This window comes from Schistocerca americana, unplaced genomic scaffold (assembly GCF_021461395.2).
Source record: "Schistocerca americana isolate TAMUIC-IGC-003095 unplaced genomic scaffold, iqSchAmer2.1 HiC_scaffold_431, whole genome shotgun sequence".
NCBI classification, from domain to species: domain Eukaryota; kingdom Metazoa; phylum Arthropoda; class Insecta; order Orthoptera; family Acrididae; genus Schistocerca; species Schistocerca americana.
The window spans coordinates 61505-79861 of NW_025726161.1; the positions used below are offsets into that span (position 1 = coordinate 61505).

The window sequence follows — 18357 nt, forward strand, 5'->3', positions numbered from 1 at the left end:
CTGTGAATAGTGCCATCGACAGTGGGCACCCTTGCCTCACAGATTTCCCCAGTTTTATTGGCGTAGATGTCCAGCCATTTACAGTAACTCTTGACGTGGCATTTGTTAACATGTTTTTGATGACTTGAGCGAATTCGGAGCCAAAACCCAGTCTTGCCAAGGTCTTCAGCAGGTACCGGTGACCGATCCTGTCGAAGGCCTTTTGGAAGTCTAGAGAGATGATCGCTGCAGTCGCTCTGTTGGATGCGGCGTGGGCTATAACGTCTCTGTACGTGCAGACGGCGTCGAAAATGTTTCTGCCTAACACTGCACATGCCTGCCATGGGCTGATTGCTTTTTTGAGGGCGAGCTTCATATTTTCCGCGACGCATTTCGCTACGAGCTTGTAGTCCGCATTTAGGAGGGTAATTGGGCGGAAGTCTGTTAACGTTTTTGGCGCCTTATTTTTCGGTACCAGAGTGATGGTCCCTTCCAGGAACGGAGGTGGTATCTCCTTCCCGTCCAGAATTTCGTTCACAATTTCTGTTATTATTCCACCTACTTTGTCCCAGCAGGTGGCGTAGAATTCTGACGGTAATCCGTCCGCTCCTGGAGCTTTGCCGTTGGCGCAGGTTTTGAGGACGGCTCTCACTTCATCCTCTGACACAGCTTCCGTCAGCAAAGCGCGATCGGTGTCGTTCAGCCGTCTGCGCGTTCCTTGTAGTAGTTTTGCTGTTTCTGCGTCATCTGGTTCCTCTGCCTTGAAGAGATCAGAGAAGTGGTCTTCTACGTGACGCATCATGTCCCTCCTAGTTGTTATTTTGCGGCCAGCTGCGTCGCTAAGCTCTCTTACAGTTCTGTTTTGTGCCCTCTCCCTCTCCCTGTGCAGGTGGTGCAGTGTGGCAGGTTCATCTTCAGTGGCGCCGTGTGTCTGGCTGCGGACGACGACGCCTTTCATTTGTTGACGCCTGATATTCAGTAGTCGCGCCTTTATTCCTCTCACTCGCGTGAGAAGCAGGTCGTCGTCTGGAGGACAGTTGAGCGCGTCCTTCAGACACTGCGTGTAAAAGTCTGCCGTGCTCTTCCTCCAGAAAGCCTTTTCCGCACTGTGCCTTATCAGCGTCTTCCTTATGTGTGGTTTTCCAGATGCGACCCACCATTGTGTGGTGGACGGATATTGTCGTCGCGTCTGTAAACTTTCTTCTAGTGTGAGCGCTATCTCCTGCTGTAGTTTGGCGTCACTTAGATGTTCCGTGTTAAGTTTCCACGCTGATCTTCCTCCTGATATTTTATTCGTTGGCAGCTGGAGCTTGCAAATGTAGGCACAGTGGTCGGAGAAGATCACAGGGCAGACTTCCACACGTGACACACAGGTGGCCAACTCTCTGGTCACATAAATCCTGTCAAGCCTGCTTCTTCCGCGGTTGTGGAAGTACGTGAATTCCGTTGTGTTGGGATATAATAGACGCCAAGAATCACGTAGATTCAGTTTTCTTAGCAGTTCCTGCAGCTCCATGCACAGATTAGGTACCGGGACTTGATCTTCCGGAGCAGACACGCAGTTGAAATCGCCTCCCAGCACAACATTGCTGTTGTTGCGTGGAAGGAGTGCACAAATATCTTCATTGAAGAACTGGCTTCTGGCCCTCTTGTTTTCTGTGCCTGACGGCGCATAGATGTTGACAAAGTACGTCCCAGCTATTTTGATTGCTATTCCTCGGCCGTCAGTCAGGGTCTTGATGTCCTCTGTGTCGATACCATTCCTCACCATTACAGCAGTGCCAGTTCTCGTTTCTGCGTCAATGTTCGTGAAGACGTCGCATCCCGGTACTTGTTCCAAGTCCGTGGTGACGACTTCTTGTAATATCGCTACATCGGCAGCTCGGTGCTGCAGGAACTCCGTGAGGGCGTCTATCTTCACAACCGAATTCATTTTATTGACATTGCACGTGATGACGTTATAGCCAGAGCGTTCCTGCATTTAAGCGCTATGTGGAGGCGGGGGTTGAACTTGCTGTGGGCGGTCCGGCCGTAGGACTAGGTCCTCCGGTTCGGTGGTTTGTTTTCGCGCGTTTTCGGGCGAGATGTCCGACGCTTCCCCGTCGGAGGTCTCCATCCTCTCGTCGTTTGAGCTGCTGCTGCTGCTGCGGCTTCGCCGCCTGTTACGCCGCCTTTTGGCTTTGGACGCCGGTTGCGGCTGCTCGATAGACTCCTTCGGTTCGTCGTCGGATTCCTTCAAGATGCGGGCGAGTTTGGTCACCTGCTTCTTGATGGCGATCTCGCACGCCTCGGTGTACGAGGTGGGCGTGGACTCTGCGCTGGGCCCGGCCAGCTGGCTGCCGTGAATGACAGCCTCAGCTGACGGCTGGGCGGGCGCGGCGGCGCGCGTGACCTTCACCCGCCGGGCGGCGGGGGAGGGGGCGGCCGCCGGCTCGGCCTCCATTGTGGTCTCGTTGTCCGAGTCGGAGCTCAGGTGCCGCTTCTCCCCTGCGCTGACCGCGGCGGCCGCCGCTGGGGCCGGTGTTGCCGGCTGGGCGGCCTCGGCTGGCGCGGCAGCCACCGCTGCTTCCGCTACGGCAGGCTCGTCGTTGGCGCGCGGGCTCTGGCCCGACAAAATTCCGGCGTAACTTGCCGCCTGCTCCGCTGCGTTGTCCGCGTTTTCGCGCGGCAGCTGAGCCACCCTCTTATTTTTGGGGCAGCTGCTCCTCATGTGTTCAGTCGAACTGCAGATGGAGCACGTCGGTGGTTGTCCGCTATATTGGACAACACCTCTGTGTCCTCCTATTACAATAAACGACGGCACGTGTTTTCGTAGGACCATCCTGACGGACCTAACACCAGAGTCCACTTTATACCGGTGCCCGGTACCCCAGAAGTCTCTCGTTACAGAGAGAACCTCACCGTACAGCTTGAAGTAACGTGCAACTTCCTCATTTGGCACCTCGAAGGGAAGGTTATACACTTTTATGTTCCTCACGCCGTGTCCGGCGTACGTTATTTTTACATCGCTGACGCGGCCATCTCTGTGTTTAAATTTTCTCACACCACCGCTTACGTTTACAAGCGTCTCGCATCTCACGTCCGTTTTCAATTTCAGAAAGAGGCTAAGCAGCGTGAAATCTAGCTGCAACCCCTCTAATTCGTCCTCCTGAATTTTAAGTTCGTGAAACATCCACTCCTCTATATCGAAGGAGGACGGCCGTTCGTGTTCACGATCAAACGCGCACTGAATCGTCGTACTTGAGCGATTAAACGTTGTCATTTTTTCCGTGGAGCACTCACCAAATCGTTGAAACACGAAACACGATCGCCTACGGCGAGACGGCTACGGCTGGCGCGGCGCGGGAGCCGGCAGGCGGCGGGCGCGGGCGCGGCGCGGTGGGATGCCGGGCAGGGACGGCTCGGCGGCCGGTAATCCTCGACTACCTGGGACGCACAATAGCGAGCGGCACACGTGTTGCCAGGCGGGCAGCCAGCCAAGTACTAACCGGGCCCGATGTTGCTTAACTTCGGTGATCGGACGAGAACCGGTGTATTCAACATGGTATGGCCGTTGGCGCGCTTATACTGTAGCCGCACGACAGAAGACGCCTCTGCCTCTTCTCCCAACACACACAATCGCCGTTTTCGGTGACACATTTGACGCAGAGCACGTCCTTCCGCAACAGCTGGAGCCTCGAAGGCGGCGCGGAGTGCGCGGCGCCCGGCGTCTCAGAGGCGTCTGCCGAACTGGCGGGCGCGCCGCACCGCCACTTGCGTGAGACACGCGGCTGCTCGGTGCGCCGCCTGTCATTCGTTTCGCTTGGTGCGTGCGGCGTCCGACACTCGCGGGCGACGCATCTTGTTCCCGTTATCCGGCGGGGGGCTGTGCGGGGTGTAGCAGTGTCCTGCTGGAGGGCGCCCCCGGCATCTTCCTCACTCACCTGACACACGCCGCGCGGCTCGCGTCCAGGTATTTGCGTGATCTGTGCAGTGCATTCGCACCTCTCCCCTTCCGTCCCGACTTGTCCCGACTTTGCTCGACTGCCGCTCGCTGCCGCTCGGGTCGTGGCCCATATGACAGCACAAGCAAGAGAAACATCTGCGAGACGGCCGTGGGCCTAACGGGCGTGTCCGAGACGCCGTTTGCGGCCAGTAGACCTGTGCAAAGGTGCGAAAACAGGGACACAAGACACAGGAGGGTCGCCAAAGCATCCATCTCTTCTAGCGACGAAAGATACACTTTTGTTTACAAGTTTGCAGTCGTACACTGCTGCAAAACAATAAGCCCTGACGTATTTCAGAACATATCTGTCGGTTCATACTGTTTTGTTATCTTCAGGCACTTTTAAGAAATCTTCCTTGGCACATTCTTCTTCGAACTGAGGCAATTAATATCGAATCTTATGTTTATTACAGTCGTTTAATTTTTTTTTTTTTTTTTTTTTTTTGTGGAGAGTTGCACTGCTACGGAACAGTAGGTGACCCTGACTTACTTCAGATCACATCTGTCGATTCGTAGTGTTTCGTTATTTTCAGGGCATTCCTAGCGCGTTTAAAATGCTTAAGGAAGCACGTTTGTCACAAAAGAAAGGTAGTATGAAAAGAGGGCTGGCAGGGATAGCGGCGTAAAAAGGAGAAAATGAAGGGGAGCCAACAGCACCTTTTTTTTTTTTTTTAAACGTAATAAACTTTTATTTACAAAATAACAAATACAGTCATGAGATTCCAAGGTATTTTCAATTTCAATTTCAGTTAGTTATCGAGTCTTTTTCTTTTCTTTACTGATATGTAACTTTGTTGCAATTGTCTGTTTCATTATATTTTGTGCATTTGCAGGTTGATTTACACTGTTGCACTGATTTGTAAGTCAGTGGAGCAAGAATATTTCATTTTTCAGTTTTGTTTGCGTTTTTGTTAAATTTTATGGGTTATTGATTCAAACACTTCTAAGTTCTTTACTTTAGGTCGAGTTTTGGTCTGGTGCCATTATGTGGCTTGTAACTATTATTAGAGATGTCTTATTGGCTAAGGCTTACATTTAAGAGACAAAGGACAATGACAAATATGTATGAATGAATATTATATATATATAGCGAGGTGTCCACGAGATGGTGGTTGAGGGGAAGAGAGCGAGAGAGGGCGAGAGAGAGAAATAGAGAGACAGAGAGAGAGAGAGAGAGAGAGAGAGAGAGAGAGAGAGAGAGTGAGAGGGCGATATGGAACACATTTGAAACATAATTAAAAGTGGACAACTATATTCTAGATAAGCTTAACATGATTAAAAGGGATTGAATATAGATGTTTCTTTTGTTATTCTACTCACATAGTCATCTTCGGCGTAGTGATGTTTCGCACATTTTTAAGAACGCTACCTGGATATGCCCTATATGTGTAGCCGTAGCACTGCGGACACTGTTGTTGCACTGCACAAATTTTACACCGAACTCACATTTAACACACAACACTTTGGGGGTGTTGGAGGGTCTCTGCATCGGTGACGACGGAGGCGCGGAGGACTAGGGGGGGGCGTGGCGGCAGCGGTGTCGGCGGCGTCGGCGGCGCCGGCGGCGTCGGCGGCGTCGGCGGTGGCGGCGGCGTCGGTCATGGCGTGTGGGGACGGAGGGCGTCCTTGAAGGCGGCGTCCAGCCCTATCTGTAGGTAGTTCTGGAACGTCTGCCTGTAGTTGTTTTTCCGCTTGGCTCGCTTGTGTTCCTCCCAGAGATCGGTGAGGAACTGCACTCCGTCCGTTTGTTTTTTCGCGATTATGGCGTGCGCTGTCATCGCGAACGTCCACATGGTCGCGACGCGTTTGGGACGTGGAAAACAATTTGCAGCCGGGATGGTGAGGGCTGTGGCTTCTATAGTTCGGTGGTCCGCCCTGTTCATGAGTGCCACCATTTTCCTGCACGTCTCCCATATTGCCTGACTTGTCGGACATGTGAAGCGGTGTTCCACGGTGTCGATCTCGTTGCACGCTTCGCAGTGCGGCGACTCGCGCATGCCGATGCGCGCTAGCCGCTCGTTCGTGGGTATCTTGTTGTGTACGACTTTGTACCACGTGTCTCTAGCTTCCGGAGGTATGGCTTTCTCAGAGAGATTCTTCCAGACTTGTGGCCAGTCGTGGTCTGGAAGATTCGTCTCTGTTCTGCTTCTTCCTTGTTTGCCTCTCAGTGCACGATAGATTTTCGCTGCAGTTCTCATCTCTTTCACTGCTAGCGTGGATGAGATGTAGCTACTGTCCATTACTATCTGCTTCAAGTAGCGCATCTTGTAGGGTATTCTACTGACATCTACCGGCGCTTCCCCGGAATCGGGTCTGTGTTCTTTCAGTAGAGACGACGTGGTACAGTCTACACTTCTGTCCTCCATTTGTAGAGCTCGGTGGAGCAACAGTGCCGCGCATTTTCTCGTGACATCTATCAGGCCCAGCCCCCCTTCTTCTCTAGGGAGAGTGCTGGTGGCTTGCGACACTTTGAGAATTTCCCGCCTCCACAGCAGGTAGTATACAGCGCTTCCTATAGACTTCCCTATTTCTGTTGGTACGTTCATGACTTGTGCCATGTACCAAGCCTTCGCCAGGATCGTTTCGTTGATCAGCTGTGCTTTCTGATCCAACGTCAGGTTTCTGTTGGCGTGTGTCCTGACGAGTCCTCTCGTGGTGTTCAGGATGTTCCGCCAGTTCTCTGCGGCCATTTTGAGTGGGCAGGCCTGCAGCTGAACACCTAGAACTTTATATTTGTCGGTCACCTGGTACCATGGTCTGGCCTCTCTCAGTTTCCCGTTCCCTATCGGGACGAGCACGGTTTTTTTGGGGTTGGTTTTGGCCCCAGATGCCTTCCCAAAAGACTCTATTATTGGGAGGACTTTGTCGATGTCCTCTTTACCGTCCACGAAAATGCTCAAGTCATCGGCATATGCCATACATGTCACGTTTATATCGTTCAGCTTGTAGCCGTTGACGGAGGCAGCGAGTTTCCTGAGGACTGGGTCGAGGGCTACTGTGAATAGTGCCATCGACAGTGGGCACCCTTGCCTCACAGATTTCCCCAGTTTTATTGGCGTAGATGTCCAGCCATTTACAGTAACTCTTGACGTGGCATTTGTTAACATGTTTTTGATGACTTGAGCGAATTCGGAGCCAAAACCCAGTCTTGCCAAGGTCTTCAGCAGGTACCGGTGACCGATCCTGTCGAAGGCCTTTTGGAAGTCTATAGAGATGATCGCTGCAGTCGCTCTGTTGGATGCGGCGTGGGCTATAACGTCTCTGTACGTGCAGACGGCGTCGAAAATGTTTCTGCCTAACACTGCACATGTCTGCCATGGGCTGATTGCTTTTTTGAGGGCGAGCTTCATATTTTCCGCGACGCATTTCGCTACGAGCTTGTAGTCCGCATTTAGGAGGGTAATTGGGCGGAAGTCTGTTAACGTTTTTGGCGCCTTATTTTTCGGTACCAGAGTGATGGTCCCTTCCAGGAACGGAGGTGGTATCTCCTTCCCGTCCAGAATTTCGTTCACAATTTCTGTTATTATTCCACCTACTTTGTCCCAGCAGGTGGCGTAGAATTCTGACGGTAATCCGTCCGCTCCTGGAGCTTTGCCGTTGGCGCAGGTTTTGAGGACGGCTCTCACTTCATCCTCTGACACAGCTTCCGTCAGCAAAGCGCGATCGGTGTCGTTCAGCCGTCTGCGCGTTCCTTGTAGTAGTTTTGCTGTTTCTGCGTCATCTGGTTCCTCTGCCTTGAAGAGATCAGAGAAGTGGTCTTCTACGTGACGCATCATGTCCCTCCTAGTTGTTATTTTGCGGCCAGCTGCGTCGCTAAGCTCTCTTACAGTTCTGTTTTGTGCCCTCTCCCTCTCCCTGTGCAGGTGGTGCAGTGTGGCAGGTTCATCTTCAGTGGCGCCGTGTGTCTGGCTGCGGACGACGACGCCTTTCATTTGTTGACGCCTGATATTCAGTAGTCGCGCCTTTATTCCTCTCACTCGCGTGAGAAGCAGGTCGTCGTCTGGAGGACAGTTGAGCGCGTCCTTCAGACACTGCGTGTAAAAGTCTGCCGTGCTCTTCCTCCAGAAAGCCTTTTCCGCACTGTGCCTTATCAGCGTCTTCCTTATGTGTGGTTTTCCAGATGCGACCCACCATTGTGTGGTGGACGGATATTGTCGTCGCGTCTGTAAACTTTCTTCTAGTGTGAGCGCTATCTCCTGCTGTAGTTTGGCGTCACTTAGATGTTCCGTGTTAAGTTTCCACGCTGATCTTCCTCCTGATATTTTATTCGTTGGCAGCTGGAGCTTGCAAATGTAGGCACAGTGGTCGGAGAAGATCACAGGGCAGACTTCCACACGTGACACACAGGTGGCCAACTCTCTGGTCACATAAATCCTGTCAAGCCTGCTTCTTCCGCGGTTGTGGAAGTACGTGAATTCCGTTGTGTTGGGATATAATAGACGCCAAGAATCACGTAGATTCAGTTTTCTTAGCAGTTCCTGCAGCTCCATGCACAGATTAGGTACCGGGACTTGATCTTCCGGAGCAGACACGCAGTTGAAATCGCCTCCCAGCACAACATTGCTGTTGTTGCGTGGAAGGAGTGCACAAATATCTTCATTGAAGAACTGGCTTCTGGCCCTCTTGTTTTCTGTGCCTGACGGCGCATAGATGTTGACAAAGTACGTCCCAGCTATTTTGATTGCTATTCCTCGGCCGTCAGTCAGGGTCTTGATGTCCTCTGTGTCGATACCATTCCTCACCATTACAGCAGTGCCAGTTCTCGTTTCTGCGTCAATGTTCGTGAAGACGTCGCATCCCGGTACTTGTTCCAAGTCCGTGGTGACGACTTCTTGTAATATCGCTACATCGGCAGCTCGGTGCTGCAGGAACTCCGTGAGGGCGTCTATCTTCACAACCGAATTCATTTTATTGACATTGCACGTGATGACGTTATAGCCAGAGCGTTCCTGCATTTAAGCGCTATGTGGAGGCGGGGGTTGAACTTGCTGTGGGCGGTCCGGCCGTAGGACTAGGTCCTCCGGTTCGGTGGTTTGTTTTCGCGCGTTTTCGGGCGAGATGTCCGACGCTTCCCCGTCGGAGGTCTCCATCCTCTCGTCGTTTGAGCTGCTGCTGCTGCTGCGGCTTCGCCGCCTGTTACGCCGCCTTTTGGCTTTGGACGCCGGTTGCGGCTGCTCGATAGACTCCTTCGGTTCGTCGTCGGATTCCTTCAAGATGCGGGCGAGTTTGGTCACCTGCTTCTTGATGGCGATCTCGCGCGCCTCGGTGTACGAGGTGGGCGTGGACTCTGCGCTGGGCCCGGCCAGCTGGCTGCCGTGAATGACAGCCTCAGCTGACGGCTGGGCGGGCGCGGCGGCGCGCGTGACCTTCACCCGCCGGGCGGCGGGGGAGGGGGCGGCCGCCGGCTCGGCCTCCATTGTGGTCTCGTTGTCCGAGTCGGAGCTCAGGTGCCGCTTCTCCCCTGCGCTGACCGCGGCGGCCGCCGCTGGGGCCGGTGTTGCCGGCTGGGCGGCCTCGGCTGGCGCGGCAGCCACCGCTGCTTCCGCTACGGCAGGCTCGTCGTTGGCGCGCGGGCTCTGGCCCGACAAAATTCCGGCGTAACTTGCCGCCTGCTCCGCTGCGTTGTCCGCGTTTTCGCGCGGCAGCTGAGCCACCCTCTTATTTTTGGGGCAGCTGCTCCTCATGTGTTCAGTCGAACTGCAGATGGAGCACGTCGGTGGTTGTCCGCTATATTGGACAACACCTCTGTGTCCTCCTATTACAATAAACGACGGCACGTGTTTTCGTAGGACCATCCTGACGGACCTAACACCAGAGTCCACTTTATACCGGTGCCCGGTACCCCAGAAGTCTCTCGTTACAGAGAGAACCTCACCGTACAGCTTGAAGTAACGTGCAACTTCCTCATTTGGCACCTCGAAGGGAAGGTTATACACTTTTATGTTCCTCACGCCGTGTCCGGCGTACGTTATTTTTACATCGCTGACGCGGCCATCTCTGTGTTTAAATTTTCTCACACCACCGCTTACGTTTACAAGCGTCTCGCATCTCACGTCCGTTTTCAATTTCAGAAAGAGGCTAAGCAGCGTGAAATCTAGCTGCAACCCCTCTAATTCGTCCTCCTGAATTTTAAGTTCGTGAAACATCCACTCCTCTATATCGAAGGAGGACGGCCGTTCGTGTTCACGATCAAACGCGCACTGAATCGTCGTACTTGAGCGATTAAACGTTGTCATTTTTTCCGTGGAGCACTCACCAAATCGTTGAAACACGAAACACGATCGCCTACGGCGAGACGGCTACGGCTGGCGCGGCGCGGGAGCCGGCAGGCGGCGGGCGCGGGCGCGGCGCGGTGGGATGCCGGGCAGGGACGGCTCGGCGGCCGGTAATCCTCGACTACCTGGGACGCACAATAGCGAGCGGCACACGTGTTGCCAGGCGGGCAGCCAGCCAAGTACTAACCGGGCCCGATGTTGCTTAACTTCGGTGATCGGACGAGAACCGGTGTATTCAACATGGTATGGCCGTTGGCGCGCTTATACTGTAGCCGCACGACAGAAGACGCCTCTGCCTCTTCTCCCAACACACACAATCGCCGTTTTCGGTGACACATTTGACGCAGAGCACGTCCTTCCGCAACAGCTGGAGCCTCGAAGGCGGCGCGGAGTGCGCGGCGCCCGGCGTCTCAGAGGCGTCTGCCGAACTGGCGGGCGCGCCGCACCGCCACTTGCGTGAGACACGCGGCTGCTCGGTGCGCCGCCTGTCATTCGTTTCGCTTGGTGCGTGCGGCGTCCGACACTCGCGGGCGACGCATCTTGTTCCCGTTATCCGGCGGGGGGCTGTGCGGGGTGTAGCAGTGTCCTGCTGGAGGGCGCCCCCGGCATCTTCCTCACTCACCTGACACACGCCGCGCGGCTCGCGTCCAGGTATTTGCGTGATCTGTGCAGTGCATTCGCACCTCTCCCCTTCCGTCCCGACTTGTCCCGACTTTGCTCGACTGCCGCTCGCTGCCGCTCGGGTCGTGGCCCATATGACAGCACAAGCAAGAGAAACATCTGCGAGACGGCCGTGGGCCTAACGGGCGTGTCCGAGACGCCGTTTGCGGCCAGTAGACCTGTGCAAAGGTGCGAAAACAGGGACACAAGACACAGGAGGGTCGCCAAAGCATCCATCTCTTCTAGCGACGAAAGATACACTTTTGTTTACAAGTTTGCAGTCGTACACTGCTGCAAAACAATAAGCCCTGACGTATTTCAGAACATATCTGTCGGTTCATACTGTTTTGTTATCTTCAGGCACTTTTAAGAAATCTTCCTTGGCACATTCTTCTTCGAACTGAGGCAATTAATATCGAATCTTATGTTTATTACAGTCGTTTAATTTTTTTTTTTTTTTTTTTTTTGTGGAGAGTTGCACTGCTACGGAACAGTAGGTGACCCTGACTTACTTCAGATCACATCTGTCGATTCGTAGTGTTTCGTTATTTTCAGGGCATTCCTAGCGCGTTTAAAATGCTTAAGGAAGCACGTTTGTCACAAAAGAAAGGTAGTATGAAAAGAGGGCTGGCAGGGATAGCGGCGTAAAAAGGAGAAAATGAAGGGGAGCCAACAGCACCTTTTTTTTTTTTTTTAAACGTAATAAACTTTTATTTACAAAATAACAAATACAGTCATGAGATTCCAAGGTATTTTCAATTTCAATTTCAGTTAGTTATCGAGTCTTTTTCTTTTCTTTACTGATATGTAACTTTGTTGCAATTGTCTGTTTCATTATATTTTGTGCATTTGCAGGTTGATTTACACTGTTGCACTGATTTGTAAGTCAGTGGAGCAAGAATATTTCATTTTTCAGTTTTGTTTGCGTTTTTGTTAAATTTTATGGGTTATTGATTCAAACACTTCTAAGTTCTTTACTTTAGGTCGAGTTTTGGTCTGGTGCCATTATGTGGCTTGTAACTATTATTAGAGATGTCTTATTGGCTAAGGCTTACATTTAAGAGACAAAGGACAATGACAAATATGTATGAATGAATATTATATATATATAGCGAGGTGTCCACGAGATGGTGGTTGAGGGGAAGAGAGCGAGAGAGGGCGAGAGAGAGAAATAGAGAGACAGAGAGAGAGAGAGAGAGAGAGAGAGAGAGAGAGAGAGAGAGTGAGAGGGCGATATGGAACACATTTGAAACATAATTAAAAGTGGACAACTATATTCTAGATAAGCTTAACATGATTAAAAGGGATTGAATATAGATGTTTCTTTTGTTATTCTACTCACATAGTCATCTTCGGCGTAGTGATGTTTCGCACATTTTTAAGAACGCTACCTGGATATGCCCTATATGTGTAGCCGTAGCACTGCGGACACTGTTGTTGCACTGCACAAATTTTACACCGAACTCACATTTAACACACAACACTTTGGGGGTGTTGGAGGGTCTCTGCATCGGTGACGACGGAGGCGCGGAGGACTAGGGGGGGGCGTGGCGGCAGCGGTGTCGGCGGCGTCGGCGGCGCCGGCGGCGTCGGCGGCGTCGGCGGTGGCGGCGGCGTCGGTCATGGCGTGTGGGGATGGAGGGCGTCCTTGAAGGCGGCGTCCAGCCCTATCTGTAGGTAGTTCTGGAACGTCTGCCTGTAGTTGTTTTTCCGCTTGGCTCGCTTGTGTTCCTCCCAGAGATCGGTGAGGAACTGCACTCCGTCCGTTTGTTTTTTCGCGATTATGGCGTGCGCTGTCATCGCGAACGTCCACATGGTCGCGACGCGTTTGGGACGTGGAAAACAATTTGCAGCCGGGATGGTGAGGGCTGTGGCTTCTATAGTTCGGTGGTCCGCCCTGTTCATGAGTGCCACCATTTTCCTGCACGTCTCCCATATTGCCTGACTTGTCGGACATGTGAAGCGGTGTTCCACGGTGTCGATCTCGTTGCACGCTTCGCAGTGCGGCGACTCGCGCATGCCGATGCGCGCTAGCCGCTCGTTCGTGGGTATCTTGTTGTGTACGACTTTGTACCACGTGTCTCTAGCTTCCGGAGGTATGGCTTTCTCAGAGAGATTCTTCCAGACTTGTGGCCAGTCGTGGTCTGGAAGATTCGTCTCTGTTCTGCTTCTTCCTTGTTTGCCTCTCAGTGCACGATAGATTTTCGCTGCAGTTCTCATCTCTTTCACTGCTAGCGTGGATGAGATGTAGCTACTGTCCATTACTATCTGCTTCAAGTAGCGCATCTTGTAGGGTATTCTACTGACATCTACCGGCGCTTCCCCGGAATCGGGTCTGTGTTCTTTCAGTAGAGACGACGTGGTACAGTCTACACTTCTGTCCTCCATTTGTAGAGCTCGGTGGAGCAACAGTGCCGCGCATTTTCTCGTGACATCTATCAGGCCCAGCCCCCCTTCTTCTCTAGGGAGAGTGCTGGTGGCTTGCGACACTTTGAGAATTTCCCGCCTCCACAGCAGGTAGTATACAGCGCTTCCTATAGACTTCCCTATTTCTGTTGGTACGTTCATGACTTGTGCCATGTACCAAGCCTTCGCCAGGATCGTTTCGTTGATCAGCTGTGCTTTCTGATCCAACGTCAGGTTTCTGTTGGCGTGTGTCCTGACGAGTCCTCTCGTGGTGTTCAGGATGTTCCGCCAGTTCTCTGCGGCCATTTTGAGTGGGCAGGCCTGCAGCTGAACACCTAGAACTTTATATTTGTCGGTCACCTGGTACCATGGTCTGGCCTCTCTCAGTTTCCCGTTCCCTATCGGGACGAGCACGGTTTTTTTGGGGTTGGTTTTGGCCCCAGATGCCTTCCCAAAAGACTCTATTATTGGGAGGACTTTGTCGATGTCCTCTTTACCGTCCACGAAAATGCTCAAGTCATCGGCATATGCCATACATGTCACGTTTATATCGTTCAGCTTGTAGCCGTTGACGGAGGCAGCGAGTTTCCTGAGGACTGGGTCGAGGGCTACTGTGAATAGTGCCATCGACAGTGGGCACCCTTGCCTCACAGATTTCCCCAGTTTTATTGGCGTAGATGTCCAGCCATTTACAGTAACTCTTGACGTGGCATTTGTTAACATGTTTTTGATGACTTGAGCGAATTCGGAGCCAAAACCCAGTCTTGCCAAGGTCTTCAGCAGGTACCGGTGACCGATCCTGTCGAAGGCCTTTTGGAAGTCTATAGAGATGATCGCTGCAGTCGCTCTGTTGGATGCGGCGTGGGCTATAACGTCTCTGTACGTGCAGACGGCGTCGAAAATGTTTCTGCCTAACACTGCACATGTCTGCCATGGGCTGATTGCTTTTTTGAGGGCGAGCTTCATATTTTCCGCGACGCATTTCGCTACGAGCTTGTAGTCCGCATTTAGGAGGGTAATTGGGCGGAAGTCTGTTAACGTTTTTGGCGCCTTATTTTTCGGTACCAGAGTGATGGTCCCTTCCAGGAACGGAGGTGGTATCTCCTTCCCGTCCAGAATTTCGTTCACAATTTCTGTTATTATTCCACCTACTTTGTCCCAGCAGGTGGCGTAGAATTCTGACGGTAATCCGTCCGCTCCTGGAGCTTTGCCGTTGGCGCAGGTTTTGAGGACGGCTCTCACTTCATCCTCTGACACAGCTTCCGTCAGCAAAGCGCGATCGGTGTCGTTCAGCCGTCTGCGCGTTCCTTGTAGTAGTTTTGCTGTTTCTGCGTCATCTGGTTCCTCTGCCTTGAAGAGATCAGAGAAGTGGTCTTCTACGTGACGCATCATGTCCCTCCTAGTTGTTATTTTGCGGCCAGCTGCGTCGCTAAGCTCTCTTACAGTTCTGTTTTGTGCCCTCTCCCTCTCCCTGTGCAGGTGGTGCAGTGTGGCAGGTTCATCTTCAGTGGCGCCGTGTGTCTGGCTGCGGACGACGACGCCTTTCATTTGTTGACGCCTGATATTCAGTAGTCGCGCCTTTATTCCTCTCACTCGCGTGAGAAGCAGGTCGTCGTCTGGAGGACAGTTGAGCGCGTCCTTCAGACACTGCGTGTAAAAGTCTGCCGTGCTCTTCCTCCAGAAAGCCTTTTCCGCACTGTGCCTTATCAGCGTCTTCCTTATGTGTGGTTTTCCAGATGCGACCCACCATTGTGTGGTGGACGGATATTGTCGTCGCGTCTGTAAACTTTCTTCTAGTGTGAGCGCTATCTCCTGCTGTAGTTTGGCGTCACTTAGATGTTCCGTGTTAAGTTTCCACGCTGATCTTCCTCCTGATATTTTATTCGTTGGCAGCTGGAGCTTGCAAATGTAGGCACAGTGGTCGGAGAAGATCACAGGGCAGACTTCCACACGTGACACACAGGTGGCCAACTCTCTGGTCACATAAATCCTGTCAAGCCTGCTTCTTCCGCGGTTGTGGAAGTACGTGAATTCCGTTGTGTTGGGATATAATAGACGCCAAGAATCACGTAGATTCAGTTTTCTTAGCAGTTCCTGCAGCTCCATGCACAGATTAGGTACCGGGACTTGATCTTCCGGAGCAGACACGCAGTTGAAATCGCCTCCCAGCACAACATTGCTGTTGTTGCGTGGAAGGAGTGCACAAATATCTTCATTGAAGAACTGGCTTCTGGCCCTCTTGTTTTCTGTGCCTGACGGCGCATAGATGTTGACAAAGTACGTCCCAGCTATTTTGATTGCTATTCCTCGGCCGTCAGTCAGGGTCTTGATGTCCTCTGTGTCGATACCATTCCTCACCATTACAGCAGTGCCAGTTCTCGTTTCTGCGTCAATGTTCGTGAAGACGTCGCATCCCGGTACTTGTTCCAAGTCCGTGGTGACGACTTCTTGTAATATCGCTACATCGGCAGCTCGGTGCTGCAGGAACTCCGTGAGGGCGTCTATCTTCACAACCGAATTCATTTTATTGACATTGCACGTGATGACGTTATAGCCAGAGCGTTCCTGCATTTAAGCGCTATGTGGAGGCGGGGGTTGAACTTGCTGTGGGCGGTCCGGCCGTAGGACTAGGTCCTCCGGTTCGGTGGTTTGTTTTCGCGCGTTTTCGGGCGAGATGTCCGACGCTTCCCCGTCGGAGGTCTCCATCCTCTCGTCGTTTGAGCTGCTGCTGCTGCTGCGGCTTCGCCGCCTGTTACGCCGCCTTTTGGCTTTGGACGCCGGTTGCGGCTGCTCGATAGACTCCTTCGGTTCGTCGTCGGATTCCTTCAAGATGCGGGCGAGTTTGGTCACCTGCTTCTTGATGGCGATCTCGCATGCCTCGGTGTACGAGGTGGGCGTGGACTCTGCGCTGGGCCCGGCCAGCTGGCTGCCGTGAATGACAGCCTCAGCTGACGGCTGGGCGGGCGCGGCGGCGCGCGTGACCTTCACCCGCCGGGCGGCGGGGGAGGGGGCGGCCGCCGGCTCGGCCTCCATTGTGGTCTCGTTGTCCGAGTCGGAGCTCAGGTGCCGCTTCTCCCCTGCGCTGACCGCGGCGGCCGCCGCTGGGGCCGGTGTTGCCGGCTGGGCGGCCTCGGCTGGCGCGGCAGCCACCGCTGCTTCCGCTACGGCAGGCTCGTCGTTGGCGCGCGGGCTCTGGCCCGACAAAATTCCGGCGTAACTTGCCGCCTGCTCCGCTGCGTTGTCCGCGTTTTCGCGCGGCAGCTGAGCCACCCTCTTATTTTTGGGGCAGCTGCTCCTCATGTGTTCAGTCGAACTGCAGATGGAGCACGTCGGTGGTTGTCCGCTATATTGGACAACACCTCTGTGTCCTCCTATTACAATAAACGACGGCACGTGTTTTCGTAGGACCATCCTGACGGACCTAACACCAGAGTCCACTTTATACCGGTGCCCGGTACCCCAGAAGTCTCTCGTTACAGAGAGAACCTCACCGTACAGCTTGAAGTAACGTGCAACTTCCTCATTTGGCACCTCGAAGGGAAGGTTATACACTTTTATGTTCCTCACGCCGTGTCCGGCGTACGTTATTTTTACATCGCTGACGCGGCCATCTCTGTGTTTAAATTTTCTCACACCACCGCTTACGTTTACAAGCGTCTCGCATCTCACGTCCGTTTTCAATTTCAGAAAGAGGCTAAGCAGCGTGAAATCTAGCTGCAACCCCTCTAATTCGTCCTCCTGAATTTTAAGTTCGTGAAACATCCACTCCTCTATATCGAAGGAGGACGGCCGTTCGTGTTCACGATCAAACGCGCACTGAATCGTCGTACTTGAGCGATTAAACGTTGTCATTTTTTCCGTGGAGCACTCACCAAATCGTTGAAACACGAAACACGATCGCCTACGGCGAGACGGCTACGGCTGGCGCGGCGCGGGAGCCGGCAGGCGGCGGGCGCGGGCGCGGCGCGGTGGGATGCCGGGCAGGGACGGCTCGGCGGCCGGTAATCCTCGACTACCTGGGACGCACAATAGCGAGCGGCACACGTGTTGCCAGGCGGGCAGCCAGCCAAGTACTAACCGGGCCCGATGTTGCTTAACTTCGGTGATCGGACGAGAACCGGTGTATTCAACATGGTATGGCCGTTGGCGCGCTTATACTGTAGCCGCACGACAGAAGACGCCTCTGCCTCTTCTCCCAACACACACAATCGCCGTTTTCGGTGACACATTTGATGCAGAGCACGTCCTTCCGCAACAGCTGGAGCCTCGAAGGCGGCGCGGAGTGCGCGGCGCCCGGCGTCTCAGAGGCGTCTGCCGAACTGGCGGGCGCGCCGCACCGCCACTTGCGTGAGACACGCGGCTGCTCGGTGCGCCGCCTGTCATTCGTTTCGCTTGGTGCGTGCGGCGTCCGACACTCGCGGGCGACGCATCTTGTTCCCGTTATCCGGCGGGGGGCTGTGCGGGGTGTAGCAGTGTCCTGCTGGAGGGCGCCCCCGGCATCTTCCTCACTCACCTGACACACGCCGCGCGGCTCGCGTCCAGGTATTTGCGTGATCTGTGCAGTGCATTCGCACCTCTCCCCTTCCGTCCCGACTTGTCCCGACTTTGCTCGACTGCCGCTCGCTGCCGCTCGGGTCGTGGCCCATATGACAGCACAAGCAAGAGAAACATCTGCGAGACGGCCGTGGGCCTAACGGGCGTGTCCGAGACGCCGTTTGCGGCCAGTAGACCTGTGCAAAGGTGCGAAAACAGGGACACAAGACACAGGAGGGTCGCCAAAGCATCCATCTCTTCTAGCGACGAAAGATACACTTTTGTTTACAAGTTTGCAGTCGTACACTGCTGCAAAACAATAAGCCCTGACGTATTTCAGAACATATCTGTCGGTTCATACTGTTTTGTTATCTTCAGGCACTTTTAAGAAATCTTCCTTGGCACATTCTTCTTCGAACTGAGGCAATTAATATCGAATCTTATGTTTATTACAGTCGTTTAATTTTTTTTTTTTTTTTTTTTTTTTTGTGGAGAGTTGCACTGCTACGGAACAGTAGG

At 53.2% G+C, this 18357-nt stretch overlaps 3 pseudogenes; all 3 read right to left on the bottom strand.

Annotated features, from left to right (window-relative positions):
• Window positions 1–3419: 3419 nt before the first annotated feature.
• On the bottom strand, window positions 3420–3537 carry LOC124582969 (annotated as a pseudogene).
• A 6841-nt stretch (window positions 3538–10378) lies between these two features.
• LOC124582970 lies at window positions 10379–10496 on the bottom strand (annotated as a pseudogene).
• A 6839-nt stretch (window positions 10497–17335) lies between these two features.
• On the bottom strand, window positions 17336–17453 carry LOC124582971 (annotated as a pseudogene).
• Between the last annotated feature and the right edge of the window lie 904 nt (window positions 17454–18357).